Genomic DNA, 13,127 nt, shown 5'->3' with positions numbered 1-13,127 from the left:
TGGGACTCTCCTTTGCGTGGAATTTCCTTTCTTGTAACCGACTCCATGTAAACCCTAGCCCTCTCCGATGTCTATATAAACCGGAGAGGTTGGTCCTTAGAAGGCCGATCACAATTACAATCATACCATCATAGGCTAGCTCTTAGGGTTTAGCCTCTACGATCTCGTGGTAGATCTACTCTTGTACTACCCATATCATCAATATTAATCAAGAAGGAAGTAGGGTTTTACCTCCATCGAGAGGGCCCGAACCTGGGTAAACATCTGTGTCCCTTGCTTCCTATTACCATCAGCCTTGACGCACAGATCGGGACCCCTACCCGAGATCCGCCGGTTTTGACATCGACACCATCCACTTGCCTCCTGCTCCAGATTCGAACATCTTCAGGAAGCCTTTTTTTGGGCGAAGAAGAGAAATGCTCGGGCAGTAGGGCTCGGGCGGAAAGGAATGGATGAATACGAAAGGGCGTGGGTGAAGGGGAAGACTCTCCTCCCCATATAAAGGCAGCGAATATCCTGTGCCCCCCACTCGCCCGCTAAAATTGCTTAATCCCCAAACGGCACATTTGATGGCACTATTGGGTTACCCACATCTATATTGATGAGGATCGCACGATAAGAGGGCACGATCTCTGCTTCAACAATACGTGCCGATAAAACCGCTTCGTGGTATGTGCGGTGGCTGGTTGTGAGAAACGATTCGAATAATAACCGAACCGTGGTGTGATGTCATGCTATAAAAATCTGTCAGCAGATTGGATTTACGGAATATTATAATCTCTATGGTGGAATGTGGAATTTGTTTTGCAGAGCCAGACACGATCCTTGTATTCTAAATCTTCTATGAAGTATTCAGAGAAGGAGCCCGCCTTGCAAAGCCGAAGACAATATGTGCGCCGGACTCATCGTCATTGAAGCCTGGTTCAGGGGCTACTGAGGGAGTCCTGGATTACGGGGTCCTCGGACAGTCGGACTATATACTTTGGCCGGACTGTTGGACTATGAAGATACAAGATTGAAGACTTTGTCCCGTGTCCGGATAGGACTCTTCTTTGTGTGGAAGGCATGCTTGGATATTCAGATATGTAGATTTCCTTCTCTGTAACTGACTCTGTGTAACCCTAGCCCCCTATGGTGTCTATATAAACCGGAGGGTTTAGTCCGTAGGACAACAATAATCATAATCATAGGCTAGCTTCTAGGGTTTAGCCTCTATGATCTCGTGGTAGATCAACTCTCATAATACTCATATCATTAAGATCAATAAAGCAGGAAGTAGGGTATTACCTCCATCGAGAGGGCCCGAACCTGGGAAAAACATCGTGTCCCCTGCCTCCAGTTACCATTAGCCTTAGACGGACAGTTCGGGACCCCCTACCCGAGATCCACCGGTTTTGACACTGACAACGGACCCCATGCTGCTTCTCGGCATGGATGGGACGGTGCTATCCAATGCTGGATCCGCTAGATGCGGCCGCTGCTGAGACCCCCTTTCTTGACTAAGTGAGTTGTTCTGCTGGTGCTGCCGCTTGAAAGCGAGTTCCAACTCTGCGTGCTTTCATTCTATGATGCGAAGGTGGTCTTCTTCTTGCTTCCTCTGCTCCTCCTCCAGTTTCCTCTTCTGCTCCTCCTGCTGCTTATTTCTCCCACAACTTCTGTAGTCGGCGTTCCAGTCCACAAACCCCTCAAACCACGGCACAACGCCTTTGCTTCGTGTTCTTCTCGGGTGTTCAGGATTCTTCAAGGCACGCGTAAGCTCGTCGTTCTCTCTGTTGGGCGTGAACACCCCCGTTCGAGCCTCTTCTATTACAACAATTAAATCTGCGTCGACTCCTTTAAGACTTTTCTACTCCAAAATGTCGCATGTCTTTGGGTCCAACGCCCCCCATGCGCATAGAACCATGTCCTGCACCTGGGGGGCTAGCTCAAAGTAATTGACCCCTGCATCCATTATCTCTTGCTCAGCGAGATCCCACTTAGGCCGGGCCACCTCGTAGCCACTTGGTCCCAGCTTATGGTGCCACTGCTTTTTCGCGGCATTAATCTTCTTTTTTCTCAACTTCCTGAGCTACTTTTGATTCCTTGAACTTAATGAAAGCTTCCTAGTGATCTCTTGCCTTCTCTAGTGTTCCCTTGAATTCTGGAGTCTGCTTTCCTGCATTGACATACGCAGCCCATATAGTTTTCTTGTGGTTGTTGAATGCTATTGCCATCTTCTTAAGAGCAGTGTTCTTGACTTCCTCCAGATCTGCATCTGTCAAATGATCTGGTAGGGTGAAATGTGACATGAGCGAGTCCCAAAGCATATTTTCTGCTCTTTGGTCGACAAAAGTAACATCTGGATCGCCTTTTGCTGGTTTTCTCCATTCTTTAACGGAGATCGGGACTTGGTCCCTGACAATAACTCTGCATTGATGAATGAACTTTTTCGCATTCTTCTTAGGTTCATCAAGTCCGCATTAGGTTTGATGGCCTCGACGTTGTACTTCACTCCATCCTTCAACTTTTTGGCCTGGCCTCGAACTGCCCTGCTGCTTGTAGAAGATTTGCTTGATCAAGAGGGCTAAAAGAATAAAGATCGATTCGTTAATATATATACAAATCAATTAAAACATGTGATGATCACCAGATGCCTTATATAAATATACCTCGCTGGTCCTTGTTATTTGAAGAACAACATTTCCTTCGTCATGCATGTTCTAGACTTCATCTATTCGTTCATCTTCATCGAACATCATTCCATCACCGGTATTGTTCAGATATTGTGAGCCGTCATCTTCTTCATTATCATCTGGTCTCGGGGAGAGTATGATCTCGAACAGGGTCTCTTCTCCTTCTCTGTCGGGATTGTCCATAGCTTTTATTTAACTAATCTAGAAGAAAGATAAAACAATATAGTATTCAATTAGAATGCATGCAATCAACAAGGAAAACCTGAATCATAATAGATAATATCCATCTCAAATAATATCACTAATATATAACATCGTCTCGAATATTATCGGATAATATAATCTCGAAAACATCATCTGGAATATTATCGAATAATATAATCTTGAATACATCGTCTCAAATATTATCGAATATAATCTCGAATATGATCATATATATAACATATCACTAGCTAACATCACTCGCGGTGGACACCCAAAGAGAAGGAACGATCACGGGATCATAGCTCGGGTGAGATCCCTGAAGAACTTGCTAGGTACTGGAGAACCTGAAGTTCAACGCAACCATGTAGCACGGACGTGCTCGTCCTCCTCACTGACACGATGACGTACCACCTCCGCGGGGGACGCCAGCCTCTGCACCGAATGTGGCCCACGTGCCGACCACCAAAGAAGCTCCAGGTCGACGACGGGACCGGGTTCCTCACCAAGCTGCGTGCCCCTGAAGGAAGCACATCCCAGTGCCAACCTAGCGGAGCCCAGTCCCAGACATGGCCCTCTGAAGCAGGACATCATCGCAAACAAGTTGACGATGAGGATGCGGGTCGGGCATCGTTGACGTCGAGAACAAATTCTATGCAAATTTAACATTTTTTAATGCTTGGATTGTGATTTCTGATATACGAGAGGAACCTTTAGTCCCTGGCTATTAACATGATTCAAAATCATAACATATTCTCCTGACCTATAAGGGATTTAACAAAATAGCGCCATTCTGGATGTGCAAAAAATGGCCCATATTTTCCTAATCTCGTCTACCCTTCTATATGTCATGTTGTCTAGTGTCAAAGGATTCAAGAAAACCATGGCTTGATCATTAGCCAAAAGTAACATGCGCATGATGGTACAAAGCTCTCCAAAGTTGTTTTGGAACAGAGTCCCGGATAGGATACTTAGCTTTTTGGTATGAAGTTTAGCAAGAGCCTTCCGAATATCGCTATTTGGAAGGCCTATGCTGAACTTCATACCAAAAAGCGAATTTTCCTATCAGGAACTTCGTTCCAAAACAAGTTTAGAGAGCTTCTTACCATCATGCACCGGTTACTTCTGCCTAATGATGAAACCATGGATTTCTTCAATACTTTGACACAAGACAACGTGACATATAGGGTACGTAGATGAGATCAGAAAAAATGGATCAACTTGTGCACATTCATAATGGGGGTATTCTTGATAAATCCCTTACTAAAGGACTAAGAGAATCTATTGTATACATACATATACTAATTAACTGCAAGTACATGACAAAATTTTGCAAATACAACATTAAAATATGCAACTTTTGCAATTACTAATTGTGATACATTGGATCAAATGTCCAAATTCATCAAAAAAAATTATATCTAACATTTATCTAGCTATAATTAACTAAAAGTATAAAAACAAAAAAAACATTCATCTAACATTTCTATAACTAAAAGTATAAAAAACTAAAAAAACAGAAAATAAGAATGTGTGTGTGTGTTCATGCATGCATGTGTGTGTTTGTGTGGGGGGGATGGGAGTCCATGGCGGCAAGGGCTAGCAGCGGGGTGACAACCAGCGAGGAGAGGCGAGTCATCGACGCCGGCGATGGCGCGCGAGGTCGAGGAAGGGTGGCGCGACGGGGGCGGCAACGGTGTGGGCGGTGCATCGGGGACGACAATGGCGTCGGGGCAGGCGGAGCGTCGATCGGGTGCGGCGATCTCCTCTGTGGTCGAAGAAGCAGAGGGAAACTGGAAATTTTTCAAGTGTTGTATACATATGTGCCCTTCTTTAGTCCCGATTGGAGCCATAAACCGGTAGTAAAGGTAACTTTTGGCCAGCCGAAGCGGCAGGAAGCGACCACCTTTGGTCGCGGTTCGTGGCTCCAATCGGGACTAAAGGGAGGCCTTTAGTCGCAGTTGAGCCACCAACCGTGAATAAAGGTCTAGTGCTGCCTTGGCCGCCGTGCACGAAGTTTAGTCCCACCTCGCCCAATGAAGGGCAGCCGCACTGGTTTATAAGCCCAGCCGCGGCTACTCCTTCGAGCTCCTATCTAAAGCAGGCCTTCTGGGCCTACCTCACCTGCCCTTGGGCCTACTGGGCCTTGTGGGCCTGCATCCTGGCCCAACTACTGGTTGGTTTTCTAGTCGTATGTAGGCCGTTCTGGCCTAGTAGGCGGGCTTTAAAAAAATTGTTTTCCTCTTTATTTATTTTCTTTTGTTTCTTAGTTATTTTTTTCTTTATTTAGAGTTTCTTTGTGAATCTTTTTTCTTTAGGTAAAAAATTATAAACTTTATATTAGTGCCAGTAGTTTTCAAATTTGAATAGCTTAAATTTGAATTATTTGAAATTTGTGTGATTCACTAGTTTGTGAATAACTTTACTTCAAAAATAGATTTTCCAGTGATTATTTTTTATTCTGTTTAATATTAGTGTGGTTTATCATTATACTCAATTTGTTAATTCTTTGGTTATTTAAAAAATGAAATGCCTTTGTAACAGATGACTTTTCGTCCAAAACCCTGATACTTCGAAAGAAATTGTCCATTTTGTACACGAAGTGCATCCAGTTTTTGTCTTAACCCTCTCAACTCTTTTGCACATGCTATGTGGGTGAAATGATGATACCATGCCAACTTTCAACCTTTTCAGAGTTCATTTGTAGTTATTCTCAATTTCAGGGTCATTTAGCTCAAAGAATTAGTAAAGGCATGAAAATAGCAAATGAAGTCAGAAAGGGTTAAAATTGATGATGTGGCTTCGAATGGTGCATACTGAACACACAAAAAGTCTCGAGTTGAAAAAAGTTTTGAAAAATGAAATGCCTTTGTAATAGATGAATTTTCGTCCAAAACCTTGATACTTCGAAAGAGATTGTCCATTTTGTACACGAAGTGCATCCCGTTTTTGCCGTAACCCTCTCAACTTTTTTGCACATGCTATGTGGGTGATATGTTGATACCATACCAACTTTCAACCTTTTCAGAGTTCATTTGTAGTTCTCTTCAATTTCATGGTCATTTAGCTCAAAACAACTAGTAAATGCACGAAAAATAGAAAATGAAGTCAAAAAGGGATGAAAATCTATGACATGGCTTCGAATGGTGCATACTGAACGCACAAAAAGTCTGGAGTTGAAATAAGTTAAAAAAATGAAATTCCTTTGTAACAGATGAGTTTTCGTCTGAAACCCTGATACTTTGAAAGAGATTGTCCATTTTGTACACGAAGTGCATCCAGTTTTTGCCGTAACCCTCTCAACTTTTTTTGCACATGCTATGTGGGTGAAATGATGATACCATGCCAACTTTCAGTCTTTTCAGAGGTCATTTCTAGTTCCTTTCAATTTCAGTGTCATTTAGCTAGAAAAAATCAGTAAATGCATGAAAATTAGCAAATGAAGTTAGAAAGGTTGAATAATGATGACATAGCTATGAATGGTGCATACTGAATGCACAAAAAGTCTATAGTTGAAATAAGTTTTGAAAAATGAAATGCTTTTGTAGCAGATAAGTTTTAGCCCAAAATCCTGATACCTCGAAAGAGATTGTCCATTTTGTACATGAAGTGCACCCTATTTTTGACGTAACACTCTCAAACTTTTTGCACATGCTATGTGGGTGAAATGATGATACCATGCCAACTTTCAACCTTTTCGGAGTTCATTTGTAGTGCTTTTCAATTTCAGCGCCATTTAGCTCAAAAAAATCAGTAAATCCATCAAAAATAGCAAATGATGTCAGAAAGGGTTGAATATTGATGAGAAATTTATGACACATAAGTACCCTAACTGTTACAAAGATTCCCTCCGGTTTGTCCGAAGTGAGACTTTCCAGATATATAAATCCAGAAACTCACTAGAGAAGAACGTGATGACAGTCAAGCCGGTCACATCCGAGAGTGGGATCTTTTGTTGTATAACATTTTCTTCGCGTGTGTCCCCTTGCGCCATAACCATGGACAATCTTCATCATTTAACTGGATGCTCGGGTCAATATTCACTCATGAAACTTTTCATCTTGTGACATGTCTGTCTTGTCCTCCACTCCCACAATGTTTCTTTTCCCTGAAAGAACTATGGGGCGCTTTGGCTCATCGTATGATGTGTTTGCTTCCTTATCTTTTATTTTTCTCGGCTTGGTAGACATGTCCTTCACATACAAAACCTGCGCCACATCATTGGCTAGGACGAATGGTTCGTCCGCGTACGCAAGATTGTTGAGATCCACTATTGTCATTCCGTACTGCGGGTCTTCCATTACCCTGCCTCCTGTCAGATTGACCCATTTGGACCAAAACAAAGGGACCTTCAAATCACGTCCATAGTCAAGTTCCCATATGTCGACTATGTAACCACAATATGTGTCCTTTCCCCTGTTGATTGTTGCATCAAAGTGGACACCACTGTTTTGGTTGGTGCTCTTTTTTTCTTGGGCCATCATGTAAAATGTATTCCCATTTATCTCATACCCTTTGAAAGTCAATATATCCGAAGATGGTAACTCGCACAACAAGTAATATTCTTGTTCACGTGTAATACCCTTTGAAAGTCAATATATCCGAAGATGCATGAGACGTGTCTGCAACCAACCAGTGAAAGTCTCCATTTGTTCACGTGTAATCCAGTAGCCAGACTGCTCTGGGTGTTTGGAGTGTTGAATATTCTTGTTTTCCTCGATATAAGGAGCCACCAAGGAGGAATTTTGTAGAACTCTGTACTGTGCTTTAGTGAGATAATGCCCGTCCATACATATTATTGCTTTTGGTCCTAGCGTGCCTTTTACACCCAGTCTACCCTCATGTCGTGATTCAGGAACACCAATCGGCTTAAAGTTAGGAATAAAGTCAACACAAAACTCAATGACCTCCTCATTTTCATGGCCCTTGGAGATGCTTCCTTCTGGCCTAGCACGGTTATGAACATATTTTTTAAAACTCCCATGAACCTCTCAAAGGGGAACATAATGTGTAGAAATAGAGGACCCAAAATGGCAATCTCTTCAGCTAGGTGAACTAGGATGTGCGTCATGATATTGAAGAAGGATGGTGGGAACACGAACTTGAAACTGACAAGACATTGCGCCAAATCATTCTCTAACTTTGGTATGATTTCTGGATCGATTACTGGTGACCCACAAGTATAGGGGATCTATCATAGTCCTTTTGATAAGTAAGAGTGTCGAACCCAACAAGGAGCCAAAGGAAATGACAAGCGGTTTTCAGCAAGGTAATCTTTGGAAGCACTGAAATTATCGGTAACAGGTAGTTTTGTGATAAGGTAATTCGTGACGGGTAACAAGTAACAAAAGTAACTAAGGTGTGCTACCTCTTGAGCACTGCGTTGGTTTTTCCTTGAAGAGGAAAGGGTGAAGCAGCAAAGTAGCGTAAGTATTTCCGTCAGTTTTTGAGAACCGAGGTATCAATCCAGTAGGGGCTATACGCAAGTCCCTCATACCTACACAAACAAATAAGAACCTCGCAACCAACGTGATAAAGGGGTTGTCAATCCCTTCACGGCCACTTGCAAAAGTGAGATCTGATAGAGATAATAATAAGATAAATATTTTTGGTATTTTTATGTTATAGATTGAAAAGTAAAGATTGCAAAATAGAGTAGATCATTATATGATGGCAAATAGACCCGGAGGCCATAGGTTTCACTAGTGGCTTCTCCCAAGATAGCATAAGTATTATGGTGGGTGAAAAAATTATTGTCGAGCAATTGATAGAAAATTGCATAGTTATGAGATTATCTAGGCATGATCAGGTATATAGGCATCACGTCCGCGACAAGTAGATCAAAACGATTCTACATATACTACTATTACTCCACACATCGACCGCTATCCAGCATGCGTCTAGAGTATTAAGTTCATAAGAACAGAGTAACGCATTAGGCAAGATGACATGATGTAGAGGGATAAACTCAAGCAATATGATATAAACCCCATCTTTTTATCCTCAATGGCAACAATACAATACGTGCCTTGCTGCCCCTGCTGTCACTCGGAAAGGACACCGCAAGATTGAAGCCAAAGCTAAGAACTTCTCCCATTGCAAGAAAGATCAATCTAGTAGGCCAAACCAAACTGATAATTCGAAGAGACTTGCAAAGATAACCAATCATACATAAAAGAATTCAGAGGAGATTCAAATATTTCTCATAGATAAACTTGATCATAAACCCACAATTCATCGGATCTCAACAAACACACCGCAAAAAGAGTTACATCGAATAGATCACCCAGAAGATCGAGGAGAACATTGTATTGAGATTCAAAGAGAGAGAAGAAGCCATCTAGCTAATAACTATGGACCCGAAGGTCTGTGGTAAACTACTCACATTTCATCGGAGAGGCTTTGGCGTTGATGTAGAAGCCCTCCGTGATTGATTCCCCCTCCGACGAAGCACCGGAAAAGGCTCCAATATGGGATCTCACGGTTACAGAAGGTTGCGGCAGTGGGAATAGGGTTTCGTGGTGCTCCTGCATGTTTTTAGGGTATGCAAGTATATATAGGTGAAGGTAGTCGGTCAGGGGAGCCACGAGGGGCCCACGAGGGTGGGGGGCGCGCCCACTCCCTGGGGCGCGCCCTCCTACCTTGTGGCCACCTCGTTTACTTCTTGACGTCCACTCCAAGTCTCCTAGATTGCGTTTGTTCCAAAAATATCTCTCCCGAAGGTTTCATTCCGTTTGGACTCCGTTTGATATTCCTTTTTTGCGAAACACTGAAATTGGCAAAAAACAATAATTTGGGCTGGGCCTTCGGTTAATAGGTTAGTCCCAAAAATGATATAAAAGTGCTTAGTAAAGCCCATAAATATCCAAAACGGGTAGTATAATAGCATGGAACAATCAAAAATTATAGATACGTTGACGTATCAAGCATCCCCAAGCTTAATTCCTGCTCGGCCTCGAGTAGGTAAATGATAAAAACAGAATTTTTGATGTGGAATGCTACCTAGCATATTTCTCAATGTAATTTTGTTTATTGTGGCATGAATATTTAGATCCAAATGATTCAAGATAAACGTTCATATTAACATAAAAATAGTAATACTTCAAGCATACTAACAAGTAATCATGTCTTATCAAAATAGCATAGCCAAAGAAAGCTTATTCCTACAAAATCATATAGTTAGGCTATGCTTCATTTTCATCACACAAAATACTCAAATCATGCACAACCCCGGTTTCAGCCAAGCAATTGGTTCATACTTTTTAACGCGCTTTAGCTTTTTTAACTCTCATGCAATACATGAGCGTAAGCCATGGATATAGCACTATGGGTGAAATAGAATATGATGACGGAGGTTGTGTGGAGAAGACAAAAAAGGATAAGGTCTCACATTGACGAGGCTAATCAATGGGCTATGGAGATGCCCATCAATTGGTGTCAATGCGAGGAGTAGGGATTGCCATGCAACAGATGCACTAGAGCTATAAATGTATGAAAGCTCGACAAAAGAAACCAAGTGGGTGTGCGTCCAACTTGCTTGCTCATGAAGACCTAGGGAATTTTGAGGAAGCCCATCATTGGAATATACAAGCCAAGTTCTATAATGAGAAATTCCCACTAGTATATGAAAGTGACAACATAGGAGACTCTCTATCATGAAGATCATGCTGCTACTTTGAAGCACAAGTGTGGAAAAGGATAGTAACATTGTCCCTTTTCTCTTTTTATCTCAGTTTTTTGGTGAGCTTCTTTGGCCTCTCTTTTTTATTTGGGCTTCTTTGTCCTCTTTTATTTTTCATAAAGTCAGAAGTCTCATCCCGACCTGTGGGGGAATCATAGTCTCCATTATACTTTCCTCACTTGGGACAATGCTCTAATAATGAAGATCGTCACACTTTTATTGATTTACAACTCAAGAATTACAACTCAATACTTAGAACCAAATATGACTCTATGTGAATGCCTCCGACAGTGTACCAGGATATGCAATGAATCAAGAGCGACATGTATGAAAGAATTATGAAGGTGGCTTTGCCACAAATACGGTGTCAACTACATGATCATGCAAAAGCAATATGACAATGATGGAAAGTGTCATAATAAACGGAATGATGGAAAGTTGCATGGCAATATATCTCGAAATGGCTATGGAAATGCCATAATAGCTTGGTATGGTGGCTGTTTTGAGGAAGATATAAGGAGGTTTATGTGTGATAGAGTGTATCATATCACGGGGTTTGGATGCACCGGCGAAGTTTGCACCAACTCTCAAGGTGAGAAAGGGCAATGCATGGTACAGTAGAGGCTAGCAATGATGGAAGGGTAAGAGTCAGTATAATCCATGGAATCACATTAGTCATAAAGAACTCATATACTTTTTGCAAAAGTTTATTAGCCCTCGAAGCAAAGTACTACTACGCATGCTCCTAGGGGAAGGGTTTGTAGGAGTTAACCATCGTGCGATCCCGACCTCCACTCATAAGGAAGGGTGAGAATGCCACTAGCGGCAAGGGCTGAGGCAATGGAGAATATCGCCCTGGCAAGCCCTTTCGAAACAAAGGAAAACCCGCCAGGGGCCAGGAGAAAGAAGTCTGTGGTGATGAGAGTGACAAAGGGGGATGAAGAGGAAACTAGTGAGCAGGAGTTTCAGAAGGCCACGGACGCCCTGTGCATTGACGGAGGTTCATATTTGCACACCTCTCACCGCCAACTCAAGCGGTGGGCTCGGGAAGTCAATGCCTTGGAACCAGCGTCGGAGGCCTAGAAGATGCTCAAATGGTCCCGTACGCCCATCATCTTCGACGTAGAAGATCAACCTAGCGACACCACTGCGGTAGTATGCTTGCCTTTGTTGGTTTCTCCAACAATTCGCAACCTCAAGGTCACAAAGATGTTGGTGGACGGTGGGGCCAGACTGAATCTGATTTCCCCGGCAGTTATCGGCAGGCTGCAGATAGCAGAAGAAGAGTTAGAGGTTACAGGCACGTTTCAAGGAGTCAACCCCGACAGGAGCCATCCTAAAGGGAAGATTACGTTGCCAGTAATATTTGGGGGGAGCTTAACTACCAGACTGAGAAGACTGTGTTTGAAGTAATTGACCTCCCCCTGCCGTACAATCGGATCCTTGGACGCCCATCCTTGGCTAAATTTATGGCGGCTTCCCACTATGCCAACAATACCCTGAAAATGCCTGGGCCGCGCTGGGAGTCTGCACCATCCCATCAAATGAGAAAGGTGCCATCATTTGTGTGGACAAGATGTACAGGGTCGCGGTCGCAGCAGAGGCTGCGACGGCAGTAGTTCCCGCCAATGAGAGCAAAAGGAAGAAATAGGATTGTAGGGCCTCTGGCAAAGAGTCCGGGAAGCGTGCCTCCTCCAAGTGCACAGCACCCGTCGACGACGTGCCAGAGTGTTCCAACAGTGAGAGATCCAAGGTTGCTGCTCCGCAAGTGAAAAAGGTTCCAGCAGGGCTGGCTGGCGTTGATGATACTTTCACCATCAGCACCATCCTTGATGACAAATAGGAAAGCGTGCTCGTTGCCTTCCTGCAGGCAAATATCGATGTGTTTGGTTGGCAACCGTGTGATATCCCTAGTGTTCCCAGGGAGGTAATCGAGCACCACCTTGCTGTCTACCCACACGCCAGACCTGTAAGCAGAAAGTACGGAAGCAGGCCTTGGAGAGGCAACCGTTCATTGCAGAAGAAATCAAGAATCTTGAAGCAGCTGGTTTGGTTAGAGGAGTGTTGCATCCCACTTGGCTAGCAAACCCAGTAGTAGTCTGGAAGGAGAACGGGAAGTGGAGGCTGTGCACTGACTTCACAGACCTCAACAATGCTTGCCCGAAGGACACGTTCCCCTTGCCGTGCATTGATTTGATAGTGAATTCCACATCAGGTTGCCACTTGCTCTCATTTCTGGATGCCTATTATGGGTACCACCAAATCTTCATGTCAAAGGAGGATGCGGAGAAGACATCATTCACTACTTAATGTGGTACATATTGCTTTATCCGCATGCCGCTCGGATTAAAGAGTGCCTGGTCCACCTTTGCAAGGGCAGCCCAGATTGGTTTTGGACCTCAGCTACACAGAAACATTGAGGCTTATATGGATGACATTGTGCTCAAAACCAAAGATAGGGAAACTCTCATCCAGGATTTGGAGGAGACGTTTGCAAATCTGCACAAGATCAACTTGAAGCTAAACCCACAGAAATGTGTGTTTGGCATCCCCTCCGCAAGCTGCTTGGATAC

This window comes from Triticum aestivum, chromosome 2B (genome assembly GCF_018294505.1).
Source record: "Triticum aestivum cultivar Chinese Spring chromosome 2B, IWGSC CS RefSeq v2.1, whole genome shotgun sequence".
NCBI classification, from domain to species: domain Eukaryota; kingdom Viridiplantae; phylum Streptophyta; class Magnoliopsida; order Poales; family Poaceae; genus Triticum; species Triticum aestivum.
The sequence above is the reverse complement of the archived record's forward strand: the minus strand, read 5'-3'. Positions refer to the sequence as shown.